The sequence below is a fragment of the Pan troglodytes genome, chromosome 7, assembly GCF_028858775.2.
Source record: "Pan troglodytes isolate AG18354 chromosome 7, NHGRI_mPanTro3-v2.0_pri, whole genome shotgun sequence".
NCBI lineage: Eukaryota > Metazoa > Chordata > Mammalia > Primates > Hominidae > Pan > Pan troglodytes.
This window is the reverse complement of record NC_072405.2, coordinates 141,703,601-141,724,481: the sequence shown is the minus strand read 5'-3', so window position 1 is coordinate 141,724,481 and position 20,881 is coordinate 141,703,601. Positions and strand designations below refer to the sequence as shown.

Here is a 20,881-nt window from a genome sequence, read left to right as displayed (position 1 = left end):
GACTAAACAGTAGGGGAATAATACTGAAAGGAGAGAGACCAATTAGGAGACTGCTGCAATAATTAAGACATGAAACTATTAATACAATGCACCAGCAATCATATTTTAACAAGCTCAACATCACTGGTCATTAGAGAAATGCAAATCAAAACCACAATGAGATACCATCTCACCCCAGTCAGAATGGCTATTACTAAAAAGTCAAAAAATAACAGATACTGGCAAGGTTGTGGAGAAAAAGGAGAGCTTACAGAGCATTGGTGGGAGTGTAAATTAATTCAACCATTGTGGAAAACAGTGTGGTAATTCTTCAGAAACCTAAAAACAGAAATACCATTTGACTCAGCAATCTCATTACTGGGCATATACCCGAAGGAATATAAGTCATTGTATTATAAGGACGCATGCACGCATATGTTCATTGCAGCACTATTCACAATAGCAAAGACATAGAATCAACCTAAATGCCCATCAATGATATATTGAATAAAGAAAATATGGTACATATACACCATGAAATACTATGCAGCCATGAAAAAGAATGAGATAATGTCTTTTGCAGGACATGGATGGCTCTGGAGGCCATTATCCTAAGCAAACTAAAGCGGGAACAGAAAACCAAATACCACATGTTCTCACTGACAAGTGGGTGCTAAATGACAAGAACACATGAACACAAAGAGGGCAACAAAACACACTGGGGCCTATCAAAGAGTGGAGGGTAGGAGAAGCGGGAAGATCAGGAAAAATAACTAATGGGTACCAGGCTTAATACTTGGGTGATGAAATAATCTGTACAACAAATCCCCGTAACACAAGTTTACCTATATAACAAACCTGCACATGTACTCTTGAACATAAAAGAAAAGTTAAAAAAAAAAAAAAAAGAAAGTACAATGGATTGAACTGCAATATTTCTGGAAAATGTGAGATGATTTAGTGTTCTGGTTATACTTTGGTAAAAGAGAGAAGAATTTACAGATGGATTGTAAGTAGGCTGTTTTAAAAGGAAAGCAGTGAAAAAAAGGATTCAACAAAGTTCTTCAGGCTAAAGGAAAAAGAAATAGAAAAAAATTTGTTATGCACAAAGAACGAAGAGTGTTAGAAACACTAAATATAAGGACAAATAAACAGGCATTTATTAAAACATAATTTAATGTATAAATCAAATTAATGACAATGCATTGTGGGATTTATAAAATATGTAGAAGAAAATAGCCCAGAGAACAGGAAGGGATAAATATAAGCATACAACAAGGTTCTTACATTATGCATGAAGTAAGTATAATATTATGTGAGGTTAGATTGTGATAATTTTAGGATATATTTTACAAACTTTAGAGCACTTGTTCACAAAGTGTAGTCTTCTCCAACCTAATAAAGGATATAATGAACTGTTGTTGCTCACATTTGTGACACGAAATGTGCGTGTTTCCTCTCCCCACCACATCAACCAATTCTCCAACTGTCCAGACAATCAATTCTCCAACTATCCAGTGTGTACACCAAAAAAATAGAAAAACTTCAGATAAACAACCAATGTTGCATCTTAAAGAACTAGAAAAGCAAGAGCAAACGAAACCCCAAATTAGCAGAAGAAAAGAAATAATAAAAATCCGAGCAAAAATGAATGAAATTGAAATAAAAACATACAAAAGATCAATGAGTGAAAAGTTGGCTTTTTGAAAAGATAAAGAAAATTTACAAACCTTTAGCCAGACTAAGAAAAAAGAGAAGACACAAATAAATAAAATTGAAGATGAGAAAGGAAACATTACAACTGATACTGTAGGAATTTAAAAGATCATTAGTGGTTAATATGAGAAACTATATGACAATAAATTGTAAAAACCTGAAAGAAATGGGTAAGTTCCTAGACACATATAACCTACCAAGATTGAACCATGAAGAAGTCCTAAACCTGAACAGCCCAGTAACAAGTAATGAGATTGAGGCCATAATAAAATGTCTCCTGGCAAAGAAAAGCCCAGGACCAGATGGCTTCACTGCTGAACATTTATTTGATTTGATTTTAAATATTTTTTATCTCAATAGCTTTTGGTGTACAAGTAGTTTATGGTTACATGGATGAACTGTAGAGTGATGAAGTCTGAGATTTTAGTACACCTATTGCCTGAGTAGTTTTTATCCCTTTTATACATTGAGGAAAGAACAGTCTCTTCAATAAATGGTGCTGGGAAAACTGGATATCCATATAAAGAAGAATAAAACTAGACCCTTATATCTCACAATATAAAAAAAGTCAAACCAAAGCTGATTAAATTTAAATCTAAGACCTCATACTATAAAATTACTATAATAAAACTTTAGGGAATTAGACTGAGCAAAGATTTCTTGAATAATAGCCCACAAACATGAGCAATAAAAGCAAAACTGGACAAATGAGATCTCATCAACTTAAAATGTTTCTGCACAGCAAAGGAAACAGTCAACAAGGTGAAAAGACAGCCTACAGAATGGGAGAAAATATTTGCAAACTACCCATCTGACAAGGGATTAATAACCAGAATATATAAGGAGCTCAAACAAGTCTGGTAGGAAAAACATCTAATAGAAGTACAAGAAAAAATAGACAAATCCACAAATATGGTCAGTGATTTCAATACCCCTCTCACAATAATTGATACAGCAAGTAGAAAACCAGTAAAGATGTAGGAAACTTTCATTATCAACCAACTAGAGCTATTTTACATTTCCGTAACACATCATCCAACAATAGCAAAATGTACATCCTTTTTGAATGCACATGGAACATTACTGAAATGGACCCTATTCTGAACCATAAAATAAGCCTCAGTAAATTTAAAATATTTCAGTTTATACAAGGTGTGTTCTCTCATCACAATTGATTTAAATTAGAAATCAATTACAGGCCAGGCCAGGTGGCTCACCTGAGGTCAGGAGTTCAACACCAGCCTGAGCAACATGGTGAAACCTCGTCTCTACTAAAAATACAAAAATTAGCTGGCTGTGGTTGCATGTGCCTGTAATCCCAGCTACTTGGGAGCCTGAGGCACGAGAATTGCTTGAACCCCGGAGGTGGAGGTTGCAGTGAGCCAAGACCGCACCACTGCACTCTGGCCTGGGCAACAGAGTGAGACTCTGTCTCAAAAAGAGAAAAAAAAAGTAACCAGTAACAGAAAGATCTCTAAAAACATCCAAAATATTTGGAAACCAAAGAACGTACTTCTAAATCACCATTGGATCAAAGGAAAGAGCATGAGAGAAATTAGAAAGTATTGTTTGAACTGAATGAAGATGAAAACAGAATATATAACTTGTGAGATCTGTTAAAATAATACTTAGAAATTTATAGTACAATATGCCTTTCCCAAATCAATGACCTCTTCTTTCTCTTTAAGAATCCAGAAACAAAATAGCAAATTAAAGCCAAAGCACATAGGAGAATGAAAATAATAAAAACCAAATAAAAATCAATGAAATAAAATTCAGAAAAATAATAGTCAGTGAATCTATAAGCTGGTTCTTTGAGAAAAATCCATAAAATTGAAAAAGAGATATATTTATCAGGAAAAAAGAGAAGATACAAATTATCAATATAAATAATGAGAGCGGTTACATACAACAAATTCTACACATTCTAGAAAGATAATAGGGGAATATTATGAACAATGTTATGTCAGTAATTTTGACAAGATAGACAAAATGAAAAAAATTCCCTGAAAAATGTAATCTGTAATCTACCAGATCTCAGTCCAAAAGAAATAGCTAACATTAATAGTTATATGTCTATTAAAGATATTAAAATTATAGTTTAAAACTTCACCAGGACTTCTCTTTTTTGCGAAGATGGAGTAGACATACTTTTACCTACTCCCTCTTGCTAAGTACAACTAAAAATCTTAGACATTGTGTATTAAGGAAACATAAGAACACTCTGAGAAATGGAGACAAGAAGACAAAAATGTTAAGGACCCAGGGATTCAAGGAACATGGATGAGTTTCCAGTTTCCTGTGTTTTCTTTTTGACTTGTAGCTGATGAAGGTGACAGTGAAGAAATGCCAATGGGGACAAACCAAAAGCCTAAACAGTCTGCTCTCTATTGTCAAAGGATCAGGAAAGAGGCAGCCTAGTGAGGCAGAACATTTAGACAGTCACTGCTCTGCTATAGCAAAGGGTGGAGCCTAGACTTCTACCTTCTTCAGGCTGGATTAAGGCACCCCATTCTGCTGCCAGGCTGGTATGAGAGAATGCTGAGTAGAAAGCTTATAATTTAATATCCCATGGGAGGAAATGAAGCCCCCGCCCCTCCAAAGTGTCAGTGGAGACCACGTGGAAATCTTGGATTTCCAGGCTGAAATGTCTTGACTCTATCAATGTCAATATTCTGGTTCTAATATTGTAATAGATTTTTCACAAGATGTTACTATGAGGGGAAACTGGGTATGATACACAATATTTCTGTATTATAACTGTATGTGAATCTACAATTGTCTAAAAATAAAATGTTTAATTAAAATTATGTCCTGTTATTAGGTAAAATTAAATACTTATCAGTTATAATAAAGAAATTCAGTTTCCGTTAATAAACAGAAGCAAAAACATAACTTCACACAAAGAAAACTCAAGGTCTAAATGGCTTCAATAGTGATTTCTACCACAATTTGATAAAGAAGCAATATCCATTCTACACAAACTCTTCCAGAAAACTGAATAGAAAGGATTACTTCCCTATTCATTTGATCAGACCAATATTGCCTTGGCACCAAACCAGACAAAGGTGTTCCAAGCAAATAAATCTACAGGCCAGTATCCCTCAGGAGTATAGATGCAAAAATTCTAAACAACTTTTAGCAGATAAAATCTAAAAACATATTCAAGGACTAATACATCATCACCAAGTAGGATTTTGCCTGGAATGCAAAGTTGTATCAGGTTAAAAATCAGTATAACTCATTACAGTATCCATCTAAAAAGTAAAACTCTATGGCCATCTCCACAGACACAGAAAGAATCATTTTTAAAAAGCCAACATCCATTCCTAATAATAACTTTAATTGTGCTAGGAATAAAAGAGAACTTTTTCAACCTGATCACAGGCTTCTGTAATAACCTAACAGCTAATATCATATTTAATGGTGAAAGACTAAATGTCTTTTCTCTACAATATCAGGAACAAATCAAGGATACTTGCAATCAACACTTCTATTCAATATTGTTCTAGAGATTGTAGCCTGCTTACAGTCTCTGTTTGGTACCTACTTATTAGGAACAAAAAAAGCATTCAGATCAGAAAAGAAGAAGTGAAACTATGTCAACATGGGAATGGATAATTAAACTGTAGTATAGCCATACAATGGTGTAAAAAGCAAGGAAAAAGAAGGCTATTGATACAATTATGTTGATGCTACAATGTGAATGGATTTCAAAATACTTAGGCTGAGTCAAGGACGTCAGACAAAAAAGAGAACTTACTGATTCAATTCATCTGAAAGTTTAAAACATGCAAACTAATCTATAATAATAGAAAGCATCTTTGTTGTTAGGCTGAGATAAAAGATAATGGTGGGGACAGGGATGAGTGAGAGAAAGTGACTGCAGAAGTAGGAGAGAAAACTTTGGGGGTTGATGAATATATTCACTATCTTGATTATGATGATAGTTTCACGAGTGTATATGTATGTCAACATTTAAAACTGTATGCTTTATATGTGGATTAGTTTATGCATATTATGCCTGAATAAAAATACTTAACAAAATAGAAACAATAAGGATAGCCAAAGAATGGGGAAAATATTCACAAATGTATAGTTGATAGAACAATTTTGTCCAGGATCTCTAAAACCTCTTGCAACTCTATACAAGTTAAAGAATCAGATTAAAAAATGTGCTGGAAGATTTAAATATGCAGTTCCAAAAGAAGATTCATAGATAGTCTCAATAAATAAATGAATGGCACTCAGCATCAATAACGAACAGGGAAATACAATGAAAACAATGAGAATACTACATAGCCACTACAATGGATAACATTAAAAAGCTGATTATACCAATTGTTGAGGATGAGGCAGAATACCCTTCCTGTCTGCAGATGACTGTCACAAGGAGATATTCTGAACCAAAGATCTGATGGTGAGGATTAAAAATAATAGGTCTAGGGAAAAAGGAGGGAGAATGTGTGAAAGTGACTTTGTGAATCAAAGGGGACATTAGGCCAAGAAGCACCGGGGGGAAAAAAATGCATACTTAATAGTGTTCAAGGAGAAAGAGCGTTTTCAGAGGAAAGGCAGATTTCTGTTGGAGCAAGAAGGTAAAAAGGACATTCAGAAAATTGAGTGAAAATGTGTAGTGTTTTGTTGATGATGGAGACTTATGTTTGAATGTGCTCATAAAAGGGTCTCTGGGACTGGGGAAGAATGAAAAATGGATCCAAAATGGAAATAGACACTTCTGTATAGAGATGAGGAGTTTAGGGATAGAAGAAGTGTTGGCAGTCTTGGTCTTTTGACTGATAAAAAGAGTTACAAAGTGCATGATAAGATTCATTCTGATCTTGTCTACATTAACAGTGGATGTTGAAGAAACATGAGGTGAAGAGTTTTTCCAGAATCTTGCAGTGCCACAACTGGCCCTGCTGTGTAACTTTTGTAATTCTTTTATGGAAAAGATAAACTCTTATGTTTAAACCTTTGTTATTTGGGGATTTTTCTATTATGTGCAACCAAACTGAATTGCACTTGATATAGTTTGCTTTCTCTGATGCACTCAAGAGTTTAGAAACCAAAATGTATAATCTATTAGGCTATAGTATGTCACTGATGTTTATCTATGACAGTGAGATGAATTAACCTAAAACAATTTGTAGACCCAAAACAAATTTACTTTAGCTTAGTCCCAAGAGCTTAGAATTCTTTTCATAGAGAGATGTGAAAATTTTTCTAAGAAAGTGGTAAATTTGAGCCGTCAGGAATTGACCCGCTACCGCAAGCCACTTGAGAATTTGTTTTGGTTTCCATTTGGCTTAGCAAAATTAAGAGAAGATTCATTCTCTTGTACCTTTAACACCAGTCACTTCACTTTTATTGTCAATGTTCCTAGGAAAGAGATGTATTGTGGTAAGTAGGTAATTAAACCAAAGCCTCTGTTCTTCCAGACCTAGCTACCCAGGTGTTATGTACAGATAAAGTTGCTCCTTAGGAGTAACAAATGCACAAACAATATCAGAGGAGGAGAGCCACCCGGCAGTGCTAGGCAATTGACAAATGAGGCCAACAGTCCCAGTATCTCAGTACATCTGCTGCCTCTGCAAGAGTCATCCATCAATGCATGCCTGAAAAGGGCCAAGCCCCCTTGGCATCCTGCTTCATGTCTTGGCTTCCAGCTGCCTCGCTAAACATGGCAATCATCAGCATGCCTGAGTGGCCAAGCCTCCCACATCTCAGGCTGGTCTGAATGCTTGATGGATGCTTTAATTTTGGCCCTGGTGAAGGGTAGCATACATTTCAATTAAAATGTGACCAGAAATCCCCCTTGAGCAATGTCATGGAGGCTGAGTATAGAAGAGTTTGAGTTATGAACTTAAGTTCAAATCTTGGTTAATTCGCCTGCTGATTATGTGAGCCTGGATAAGTCACATAACTGTTATGAGTCTCTATTTCTCATGCTACAACTGACCCAGATTCACAGAATAGTTAACAAACACCTAGTAAGAGCTAAACGGTGTGCTAGGGAGAGGTGTAAATAAAACAAGATACAGTTCCTGCCTCAAACCTCAGAGGTTAGTGAAAAAGGTCTAGATTATAATGGGTAATACCTTCTCATAGGGTTGTTGAGAAGAGTTACATGAAGTGCTACATATTTAAAAAAAAACCGTAAAAGCCTGATGTCAATAAATGCAAGCTGACACTATAGTTCTTGAAAAGGTACAAATCGGTAGCACATTTAATGGCAAGCTTAACTTCATTTGGGGTGCTCTAACACTTGTATGGTAGAGGTTTCTAGAAGACACTCATTCAGGACAGTTCTCTGAGTGCCCTTTCACTGACCCAATTCTCCCTCCCTTTCTTATTTACAATCTCAAGAATAACTGTAGAATGTGCTGGGAATTTAACCACCTGAGATAAGTGGGTACTGGCCAGAAAAGCCTGTGTTATTTTTATCTACCTCCCCTGCTCCTTGAAAAAGATGTTTTTCAATACTTTAGCCAAATGTGTCATGTTACCCCAGGGTATAAAACCCAGATTAGGCTGATTTCTGGGGTTCTCCACCTGTGGTGCAAGTAAGGCATGTGCAGATGAGACACCATCCACCCCAGCCAGCTTTTCTAAGCCTTCAGGGATTGACTCTCAATGAATCCTAGGCTTCTGTTGTCCCTTGCTGTCTATCTTTAGGTAATAAACCCATCTCATGTAACACCTTATATGTGTGTGTGTGTGTTCTGTCTCACTGGACCCAGGCAAGTTTGTAACCAGTACACAGTGAACCTGCTTCACAACTCGTGTTGGGTCCTCCCTATCATCCCAGACCATGGGAGAATTATACTTCTCTACTCCCATGTAACTAACTTTGGCCAATAGGGTATGACCAGAGGTGATAATGCATTAGTTGGGATGAAAGTATGTAATTGTTGATGAGAAGTCTTCAGTAGTCATGTCTCCTGCCATGAGTGATGAGTATGTCTTAATTTGCAGGTGGTGCAAGTAAAAGATGCTGGAGCCTTTGTGGGTTTAGATTGTTGAATTGCCTCATGGAGGACATTTGCCCTGGAAATTTTCCCAGATTTGCACTTGATTTTTCATGAGTAAGAAATACATTTTGCTGGTTTAATCCATTGAAATGTGAATGTCGTCTTATTACCTCATGTTAGGCTCACTTAACCTAACACGTTTGTTAGCTATAAGGTCTTACTTTGGTAAAAGGCTCCACATAACTGATCCTAACTGAAACTAAGCTGCCTTTTTACAGTGGTATAATTAGATTATTTTTATTTACATGAGAGGCTTCAGTTGGCTTTTTTCTGTAGCCCATGGTCAGTGCTACACCTCGGGCTCCAAAACGGCCGCCTTTTCCCTTGGTTCTTGGTAGAGTCAAATTAGCCATGTGTTAAGAGGTCACATTTCTGAAGTTAGATCATCAAAAGCTTCAATCTTGTCATTGCCATTATTAGTTTTGTGACCTTAAACAATTAACCTAACTCTTTGAATCCCAATTTCCTTATCTAAGAAAATGAGATGTCCACAATTTATACCAGTCAGGGCTGAGGTGGGGATTCAATGAGATGATCCCGGGGAATCATTTAGCCTGATACACAGTAAGTGCTTAAAAACTGATGTTTATTATTGCTGATGATTTTATTATTATTTCTCATTCCATGAATACAGGGTATAAATAAAATATAAATCTCTCCTAACCTGTAGTTAACTGCATGCCTACCTCTTCTATCTCTAAGGATGCTGTAAGTTACCCCCGGAAAGGCTACAGCTAGAACTTTTTTGGCAATCTCTAGACAAACAATAACCAGATCTCTGATAAACAATACTTGTTCCCTTTTTCTTTATTTGATTCTAAGTGTCTTTGCCCTGGTTTTTCTGAACTAAAGCCTTTCTCACTTTTATAAAATCTGCACAGAGTACTTAGCTTTTTTTGTTTATATGTGCCCCAGAGTAACAAGAAACAACTCAAAGTAACTCCACATAAGCTTTTAAAGAATTCTTCTCTCCAATAAATTCAATGATGATAATAAAATCTATCCTGCAAATCTGTTGTATATATTCGGTGAATTACAAAATGTGAAAGTACTTTATAAACTACACAGAGTTGTAGAAATGAGGGGGCTTTATAATAAAGTTGCTATAGATGTTAATCCTAGGATTATAATCTCCTACTTGAGAGAGTTAGAAAAGAGCAGGGAAGTTAGAAAGGAAGTTAGCCTAGGTCTGTATTACTGTGGCTCTGGTATGAGGTTTCCTCTAGCTCCTGCCTACTTACCATGGTCATGAGTACAGAACCCCACGAGCCCAGTGCTGCTGCTGAGGAAGTTTCTGTCTCAGAATGTAGAAGTTGCTCATTTATTCACAGGAGAAAGGGAACCCTGAATGAGGAAAAGAGTGAGGTTTTCTGAATAGGGCAGTTATCTTCCTTTAGTTTTCCCTTCTTCAGTCCCGATTAACCCAGCCTTCTGAAAATTGCCTTTACTGAGCTGTAGGCAAGGAACATGTTATATTCTCCTTGCTGTGGTTGGTAAATGGCCCTCAAAACTCAATCTTATTCCACTGAAGTCCTAAAACCTATTAGATACTCACCTCCATCCACCTCTAGTATTTCATATGTGTACAGAATGGCAAGTAAGAAGAAGTGGCTTCAAGTGTGCAGAGGCCTCCTATGGGGAAGAAAAATCAGGCTTATTCCATGCAGCTCAGAAGAGCTGGAAAAGAATAAATGGATAAAAATTTAGTGAAACAGCTTTCAGATATTGGAGGACTGTGGGCTATGAAGATAAAACTACATATTCCATATCCTCAAGGAACACAAAAGAGAGAAGAGGTATACATGTAGGCAGATGCATACCAAATAATATGATGCTTGCAGTACTACACTGCTATAAATAATTGCTGTGCCCATGTCAGCTGCACTCACACAAAATACCACTTACTCTACCTTCAAAACACTATAGGCATTCTGGATTTCTAGAATCCAACTCTTTTGTTGTCTCCTTTGTTATCTCTCTGGTCTAAGACACTATAATATCTCCTGGATTATTGAAGTGACTTGCTGATTCATTGAGTTCTTGCCTAAAGAGTCTGTTCTCTACATAGCAGCGAGAGAGAGCCTGTTAAAGCACAAGGCAGAAATTTCATATCTAGGTATGGAAAAAGACCTGATACAGATAGAGATTTCTTGCTGTATGTATGTGCATATATATACACACACAATATAAATATTTTCTGCCATCACTTCTTTGCTGAAACCCTTCCAGTGACTCCCCATTTCAATCCGTGTAAAATAAGAAAAGTTCTTATAATAATCTAAGAGGATTTGCAGATTGGGCTCTTTGCTATTTCTCCTCCCTCCCCTTTTAAATCCTATCTCTTGCTCACTCTAAATAGCTGCAGTGGCTCCTTCACTGTTCCTCAAATACTAAAGGCATTTTCCAACTCAGGACATTTTCAGTTGCTACTCCTTCTGCCCAGGCTGCACTTCCCAAATATATCTACCTCAGATGTTTGTTATCAGTGAAGTCTTCCCTAATTCCTTATTTAAAATTGATTTTTTCTTCTACTGACACTCTATACATTCCTTCTACTTAATTTTTCTCCATAGTGCTTATAATGACATCACACTGTATATAATTTGATTATTGACTTCACTTTTTGTTTCTTCCTATTAAAATGTAAGTATCATGAGAAATTAGGAAAATTGTCTATGTTTAGCACTTAAAACAGTACCTGGAAAAGAGCAGGTGCTTAGTAATATTTATTCATATATAGCCAAGTGAATGTACTCACTTTAGAAAAACTAGTTTCTCAGTGGTAAATACTATTTATTTATAGTCTTTCTTCAGGCCCAAAGGGAATTAAAGCATCTTTAAAAATACATTTATGATAATATTTAATATCTCTACTTAAATATCACCTCCATAAAGAGGTCATCCCTTAATGTCATTTGTTTTTAACATAATAACTAAAGGAGAGAAAACCCTTTTAAATTAATGGCAGAATAGTAAACTTATAGCATGAACTCTTCCACAAATGAAAAATTTTAAAACAGTATAATTAGAAAAAAAAACTAGTTTAAGATACTAGAATGATTGTCCAACCTGGTAAAAGTCTCTAAAGAGTATAATTGAAAAAAACACAAATAGAAGGGGTAAAGATTGGTTGTGTGTGTGTGTGTTTTGCATTAGAAAACTGTCCAACCACTTTGACTACAGCTTTAGAAACATAGTTTTACTGGCTTAAGGTGCCAAAAAAATGTCAGGGCTATGAATAAAAAAACCGCTGTAAATTTAAATGGGGAATTTTTGAAGAGAAAGAAGAGCAAAAAGAATAAGAATTAAAATGATTCCCTATTTAATAAATGGTGCTGGGAAAACTGGCTAGCCATATGTAGAAAGCTGAAACTGGATCCCTTCCTTACACCTTATACAAAAATCAATTCAAGACTGATTAAAGACTTACATGGTAGACCTAAAACCATAAAAACCCTAGAAGAAAACCTAGGCAATACTATTCAGGGCATAGGCATGGGCAAGGACTTCATGTCTAAAACACCAAAAGCAATGGCAACAAAAGCCAAAATTGACAAATGGGATCTAATTAAACTAAAGAGCTTCTGCACAGCAAAAGAAACTACCATCAGAGTGAACAAGCAACCTACAGAATGGGAGAAAATTTTTGCAATCTACTCATCTGACGAAGGGCTAATATCCAGAATGTACAATGAACTCAAAAAAATTTACAAGAAAAAAACAAACAACCCCATCAAAAAGTGGGTGAAGGATAAGAACAGACACTTCTCAAAAGAAGACATTTATGCAGCCAAAAGACACATGAAAAAATGCTCATCATCACTGGCCATCAGAGAAATGCAAATCAAAACCACAATGAGATACTATCTCACACCAGTTAGAATGGCAATCATTGAAAAGTCAGGAAACAACAGGTGCTGGAGAGGCTGTGGAGAAATAGGAACACTTTTACACTGTTGGTGGGACTGTAAACTAGTTCAACCATTGTGGAAGTCAGTTTGGTGATTCCTCAGGGATCTAGAATTAGAAATACCATTTGACCCAGCCATCCCATTACTGGGTATACACCCAAAGGATTATAAATGATGCTGCTACAAAGACACATTCACACGTACGTTTATTGTGGCACTATTCACAATAGCAAAGACTTGGAACCAAGCCAAATGTCCAACAATGATAGACTGGATTAAGAAAATGTGGCACATATACACCATGGAATACTATGCAGCCATAAAAAATGATGAGTTCATGTCCTTTGTAGGGACATGGATGAAGCCGGAAGCCATCATTCTCAGCAAACTATCGCAAGGACAAAAAACCAAACACTGCATGTTCTCACTCATAGGTGGGAATTGAACAATGAGAACACATGGACAGAGGAAGGGGAACATCACACACCGGGGCTGTTGTGGGGTGGGGGGAAGGGGGAGGGATAGCATTTGGAGATATACCTAATGTTAAATGACGAGTTAATGGGTGCAGCACACCAACATGGCACATGTATACATATGTAGCAAACCTGCACATTGTGCACATGTACCCTAAAACTTAAAGTATAATAAAAAAAAGAATTAATTCTGATTACATATTCTGCCAAAATCTCTAGAAGACAGTTAAATTATTATTGCATAAGCAGACTCTGGAGTCCATATAAACTGCAGACAAAATCCAAGAAGAAATCTAATCTAGAAAGAGAGAGCAAAGTGGGTCTAACCTGTGAGCTTGCTGGGTTTTGAACTAATTGGAAACGTTCGCCAACTTTGAACAGATCAGGTGGCAAAGTCCTGAAGCTTCACAGGCTTGAAGTGTCAGAGGACAAAGTTTTAAACCAGCAGAACCGCTGAAAACTAGGAGGGAGTCCCTACAAGAAGCCCTGAAGAAGGTGAGCTCCAATGCCACCCACATTTTGGGATAAATGCCAAATTCTTCAGGCCTAGGAGAGACCCCTAGTACAGTAAGGAGGCTAAAAGCAAACACACAAACAAAAAACAGAAATGTAAAATACAAAAGCAGAATAGAGATATCAGCTACTATATAATGCTTGAAAAAGAAGGTTACATTTTAAATTCAGGCATGTTAAATTCCCAATAGAACGACAACAAAATAATAACAAAACAATAATTCTGAGGAGAAAACAATAGAATCCAGAGCTGCTATAAAATACTGTATTATTTACAATGTTCATTTCTGAAGCAAAAATTACTAGCTATGCAAAAACAGTAGAAAGGGTACTCAACAGAAATTGAATCCAAGATATCTCAAATATTTGATTTAGCAGAAAATGACATATATATATATATATGTATACATATATGTGCATCACTAAATAAATAGATTGGGAAAGTCAACAGAGAAATGGAAATTATTAACAGACAAAATATCAACAGATGAAAAGTTGAAAAGCAGAATCACTGAAGTAAATTTTTAAAGTATTTTTGTTGATGTATAATAATTGTACATATTTGGGGGTGCATGTGATATTTGGACTCATTCATACAATGTGGTGTAATTATCAAATCATGGTATTTAGGATATTCATCATATCAAACATTTATCACTTATAAGTGTTGGGAATATTTCAAACCTTTTCTTCTAGCTATTTTGAAATATTCAATAAATTGTTGTTAACTGTATTCACGCTACAGTGCTACACAACCTTAGAACTTAGAATTTATTTCTTCTATCTAGTTGTATGTCTGTGCCCATTAACCAACTTCTATTCATACCCCTCACACCTTCCCAGCCTCTGGTAACCATCATTCCACTCTTTACATTTGTGAGATTAGCTTTCTTTAGTTCCCATCAATGAAGGAGAACCTGCAAAATTTGTCTTTCTGTGCCTATTTCACTTAACATAATGACCTCCAGCTCAATCTATGTTGCTGCAAATGATAGGATTTCATTCTTTTTTATGGCTGAATAGTATTGCATTGTGTATACATACCATATTTACTTTGTCCACTCATTGATGGGCACGTAGGTTGATTCCATATCTTGGCCATTGTGAATAGTTCTGCAATAAACAGAGACACAGTTATTCATTTGATATACTGATTACCTTTCCTTTGGATAAATATCAAGTAGTGGGATTGCTGGATCATATAGTGTTACTATTTTTGTGTTTTTGAGAAACCTCCATACTACTTTCTATAATGTCGATACTAACTTACATTCCCACCAAGAGTGTATAACAGATTCCTTTCTCTGCATTCTCATCAGCATTTGGTAATTTTTCTGTCTTTTTGATAATAGCCATTTTAACTGATACTTCATTGTGGTCTTGATTTACATTTCCCTAATGCTCAGTGATGTTGAGCATTTTTTCATATACCTTGTGGCCATTTGTGTGACTTCTTTTGAGGAATATCTATTCAGATCCTTTGCCCAATTTTGAATGAGATTAGTTGTGATTTATTGTTGTTGAGTTTCTAGTATATTCTAGATTTTAGTCCTTTGTCAGATAAATAGTTTGCAAATATTTTCTCCCATTCTACAGGATGTTAACTCTGCTGATCATGTACTTTGCTACGAGGTAGCTTTTTAGTTTGGGACTACCATTTGTCTTTTGTTTTTGTTTTTGTTTTCTGTGGTTTTGAGGTCTTATCCTAGACCAATATCCTGAAGTGTTTCCACAATGCTTTTTACTAGTACTTTTATAGTTTCAAGTCTTATGTTTAAGGTTTTAGTTCACTCTGAGTTGACCATTGTATATAATGAGAGATAGGGGTCTAGTTTCATTCTTCTGTATACTGATATCCAGTTTTTCCAGCACCATTTATTGAACAGGGAGTTCTTTCTCTCATGTGTGTTTTTGACACCTTTATTAAGCATCAATTGACTGTAAATATCTGGATTTATTGCTCTATTCTCTTCCATTTATCTATGTGTCTGTTTTTATACCAAAACCATGCCATTTTAATTACGATAGTTTTGTAGTATCATTTGAAGTCAGGTAGTGTAATGCCTCCAGCTTTATTCTTTTTGCTCAGTATTACTTTGGCTTACTAGGGTCTCGTGGTTCCATATGAATTTCAGGACTGTTATTTCTGTTTCTATGAAGAATTTAATTAATATTTTGAGGGGGCTGCACTGAATCTATAAATTTTTTTAGTAGTATGGTCATTTTAGTAATTTCAATTCTTTTGATTCATGAGCATGGGATGTCTTTTAGCTCTGTCAAGGTTTGTTTTATTTATATTAATGGGTTGTTGTTTACTGAATGGACATTTAGAATTGCTGTGTCTCCTGTATCCTGGGTCCCCTTATTATTACATAATCACCCTTTCTATCTTCAGTGACTTTTTTTGCTCTGAAGTCAACCTTAGCTGATGCTAATATAGCCTTGCTTTTAGGAAAAGCCTGTGTGGTATACATTTTTTTTTTATCCTTTTACTTTCAGCCTACCTATGTTATTTTATTTGAAATGAGTTACTCGTAGTCACTATATCATATCGTTTGATCATGGTTATTTTTTTACAACCATTCAAATAATGTTTTTTAAATCATGTATTTAGACCACTAAATTACCTAGGGTAATTATTTACATGTTAGGCTTAAGTCTTCCATATTATTATTTCTTTTTTAACTTTGTTTTTCTTTTTTCTTTATTTTTCTGCTTTGGCCTTTCTTTTGAAACCCCCCTGTGGGTTAATTAAACATATTTTAGAATTTCATTTTTACTTATTTATAGTGTTTTTGAGTATACTGCTTTGTTTAGTTCCTCAGCAGTTATTTTAGGTATTATAATATGTGTATATTATTTACTAAATCCTACTGATATGTTTTATCACTCTAAAGTATGTAAACTTTACTTCCTTTTAGGTCATTTAATTTTCCCACTTTTAAAATATAATTATTTTTATTATTTCTCTATATAAATTGAGCACTAAATCAGAAGATATTATTTTACATAAACCATCAAATATGATTTAAGACACTCTGGAGAGAAAGATATTTAATTTATTTCTACTTTTGTTGACTTTTATGTTCTATTTTTTCTTTCTGAAGTTCCAAGTTTTTTTTTTTCCAATTTCTTTCTGTTTAGAGAACTTTCTTTAATCATTTTATAAAAGTAGATTTGCTAGCAACATTTTTTCTATCTATATATTCAGTGTAATCCCAATCAAAAATCCCAGTGAGATTTTGTGTAGAAATTTAAAAACTCGCTCTAAAAATCATTAGATATGCAAAGAAACTAAAGCAGTCTTAGCAAATGTAAAAAAAACTTAATTTCTGGGGACATATGCTAACTGACTTTAAGAAATTAAAATTAAGACAGCACTTACATAACCTCAATAAAGCTTTTAAACACAACAATAAAAGTGTTCGTTCTTTGAGAGAGATACTATCAATACAATATATAACAAGGCACAGGCTGAAAGAAAGTAACAAAATGCAAATTTCTGACAGGGAACTTACATATATAAATAACTTTTAGAATTTAATAATAAGAAGACTTCAATAAAAATGACAAAAGAGCAAAATGTTCAAGAAGGCATTCCACATACACACAAAAAAATGATATACACAAATGTCCAATAAGCACAGAAAAACAAATGGTCAGCCTCATAAATCATTAGGGAAATGTAAGCTTCCCCAAAGACGTGCCACCACACATCCACTAGTGTAGTCAAAATTACTGTAACCCAAGGTGCCTAGGTTTTCACTGCAAAGAAGTAGCCACTTGTAACTGCTCCATCTTGAGTTCTTGTTGTTTCAGAAAAGTTTCAGAGCAAAGGTGAAAGTAAAGCTCTTACTGGGCTGGTTAGCTGAGTCATTGCATGTAGAGGTAGAGTAAAGGCAGCACAGGCGCAGTCATTGATCATGCTGTGCCACTGATTATGCCCAGCCCCAGCAAAACAAAAACAAGATGGATCCAGAGATGCCTGAGTTGCAGGTGAATTTGGCAAACTCTCATCATTGCCATACTAAAAACACAGCCCAGGGAGGAGCTTACTCTCCATTTTCCACACATGCGTCTTAGGTAGAAGCATGATCAATGACTGTGCCTGCACTGCCTTTACTCCACCTCCATATGCAATGACTCAGCTAATCAGCCCAGTAAAAGCCTTATTTTCACCTTTGTTCAGGGAGGCACTGCTTTGGGGGACTACCTCTGGTTTCTTCCTTACCTGTTGCAAGTAATAAAATGTCCTTGTTAAATCCTCCTTGGTTGTGGTCATTGGACTGTCACCCACCAAGCAATCGAACCCACCTGTTGTGTCGATAACATTACTGACAATACCAAATGTTGGTGAGGACAATATCAAGTATTTGTGTTGCTTTCATATGTAGCTTGTAGGAAACATTGTCCATTTCTTTTTTTTTAATAGTTTAACTTTTAGCTTCAGGGGAACAAGTGCAGGTTTGTTATATAGGTAAACTCACGACTCAGGGTTTTGGTGTACAGATTATTTCACTTACCATGAGATCCAGAAGTCCCACTCTTGAGTTTTTATTCCGGTGAAATGAAAACTTATGTCCATGTAAATACTTTTATGTGCATTCATAGAGATAATTTATAATATTGCCAAGTTAGAAACAACTCAAATGTCCACTAATAGAAGAGTGAATGGAAAATGTAATGGAGAGCTAGTCAGCAAAAGAAAGGAATGATCTACTCATGTATTCAGGAACATGGATCAATCTCAAAAGCATTGTGCTAGCGAAGGAAGACAGACACAAAAGACTATATTGTGTATGTACACAATTAATATTAAATTGTAGAAAAGACAAAACTCTGCCAATATTCTCATTGCTCTGATTTTGTAATAGTCAGGACAGCCTAAACATTTGCTATATTTTTTTAATTTTTAATTTTAATTTTTGTGGGTATAACATTCACTATATTAAGATCATGCATGTGCCCCCAAACCTAATTCTTTTCTTAAGTCTAGTTTTATAAATGCTAATGATGAACGCAGAAAAGAAAAAGGAGATAAAAAAGACAAAGAAAAGGCATAACTTTAGTAATAGAAACAGCTCAATGGTTTCCCAGGGCTGCATTTGGGGGAAGACATTAATTACAAAAGGTCATGAGGAAAGCTTTTGGGGTGATATAAATTTTCTGTATCTCAATTTTGGTGGGTAAGTGGCTATACCAGTTTGTAAAAACATATGAAATATGTACACTTAAAATAAACAAATTTTATTTTATCCAAATTATACTTACAAAATGGCCTTTTTAGATGATTGACAGTAGCAAGTACTTCTGGTTAAGCACCTGGCTGAGAGGTGAAAGAGGTTGAACTCCTATACACTTGTTGATGAGAAAGTAAAATGGAACAAACACTTTGGGAAACTGACCACTTCCCTCTCAAAGCTAGACACATTACTCATTAAATATTCCAGGAGTTCCATTCCTAAGTATTTGCCAAAAATAAATGAAAATGTACCTTTATGCAAAGGCTTGTACAGAAATGCTTATTGAAGCTTTATTCACAGTAGCAAAAACAAGAAAATCGTATATACAAGTATTAATCAAGAAGTGAACAATAAATAAAATGAGGTATATCCATATAATAGGATAACAATATAAATGACCATAACAGTAACAATATAAGTGAGCTATAGATATGCAAAAACATGGATGAATCTCAAAGTCGCTATGTAGATTGAAAGATGCCATATACAAAAAGTCCACATTGTACAATTCTACTTACAAAATTTTTTAAAATGCCAACTAATCTACAGTGAAAGAAAACTAATCAGTGGTTGCTTGTCCATAATGTTCACTGCTGGTGGTCCAGTGCCTCCCAAAAGCCTTACACATAACAGGAATGACAATGATAATGACAATGATGATGATGATGATGATAGTAACTATTTGATATGTATTTATTGAATATATAACGTATTAAGAGACTATTAATAATGACCCTAACTCCTAAAGTGGTATTATGGTGGAGGCCCTTTATAAATCTCAACACCAGAGACCAATAATTAAGGGGTATGTAGTGGGGAGTAGGCAAGTGATATGAGAGCATTTGTTTAAAAAAATGTATTGAGAAATGTGGAAGCAATTAATCAGTCGTGTGTGGATGGGATGAAGAGAGTCTTATGTAACTGGGGACTTTGACTAATTCTTCAGTGAGTTGCTGGATTTAAGAAAATAATACCTAAGGGGATAGGGCCTGAGGCCCATTCATGTAGGTGGGAGTGACAACGGGAGCTCTGCAGAGCAGTTACATTTAGTGTGATATCAGAAAACCAATGTAAATAATTGTCATGTGTCCTACAAGTAGTCTGTTATTAACAGCAGTACAGATATATGAATGTTGTACTTTGGATTGTATAAGTAAAGTGGATCCAAGGTTAATTCAGTAATAAGTTTGCTCTTACTTACTTGCCTTCTGATACATTTTTTTGAATGGGTCAGAAAAAGTTTAGGTTAATATGAATGTACATCTTAAGTCTACATGTACTAGTAGTATGTTGCACAGATTCATGCCTGCTGTCTTGTGTTCTTCCACACAGTAAAGGTAGAGAAGTGCTGCTGTGAGTTATACCTGAGTGTTTAAGAAAATGTGGTACAGATGGAATATGCAGCCACAAAAAAGAATGAGATCATGGTTTTTTTAAGGAACACAAATGGATCTGGAGGCCATTATCCTTAGCAAACTAACACAGGAACAGAAAATCAAATACTGCATGTTCTCACTTGTAAGTGGGAGCTAAATGATGAAAATTTGTGAACACAAAGAAAGGAACAAGAGACAGTGAGGTTGGAGGGTGGGAGGAGGGAGAGGAGTAGGAAAAAATAACCACTGGGTCCTGGGCTTAGTACCTGGGTGATGAAGTAATCTATACAACAAACCCACATGACACAAGTTTACCTATATAATAAACCTACACAAGTACACCTGAACCTAAAATAAAAGTTAAAAAAAGAAAAAAGAAAACTAAGAGGGCTGAGCTTGGAGCCCCTTGAGGCAACAGTGGAGTTGGATATTTAGGTCTAGTAAACCTTACACTGGGTGCAACAATAACTAACATGTTCTCTAATAGACTGAACTGTCTCATAGTGATAGGTTTTAGGGATGCAAAAATGAACTAGAGACAGAAATCTGTTCCCAAGAAATCTGAAGTATTGCAGGGGATCAAAAACTCTTCCCTTAGGCTTGATTTTCATGCTTTCTTCTCAGAAAGTGACT

The 20,881-nt window shown here is 35.4% G+C and overlaps 1 non-coding gene across 1 annotated transcript; it reads left to right on the top strand.

Moving 5' to 3' along the window:
- Positions 1 to 18,468: 18,468 nt before the first annotated feature.
- On the top strand, positions 18,469 to 18,648 carry LOC112204278 (small nucleolar RNA SNORA72). The gene has a single exon (XR_002937850.1). It is a non-coding gene; the product is annotated as a small nucleolar RNA SNORA72 (small nucleolar RNA).
- The last annotated feature ends 2,233 nt before the right edge of the window (positions 18,649 to 20,881 follow it).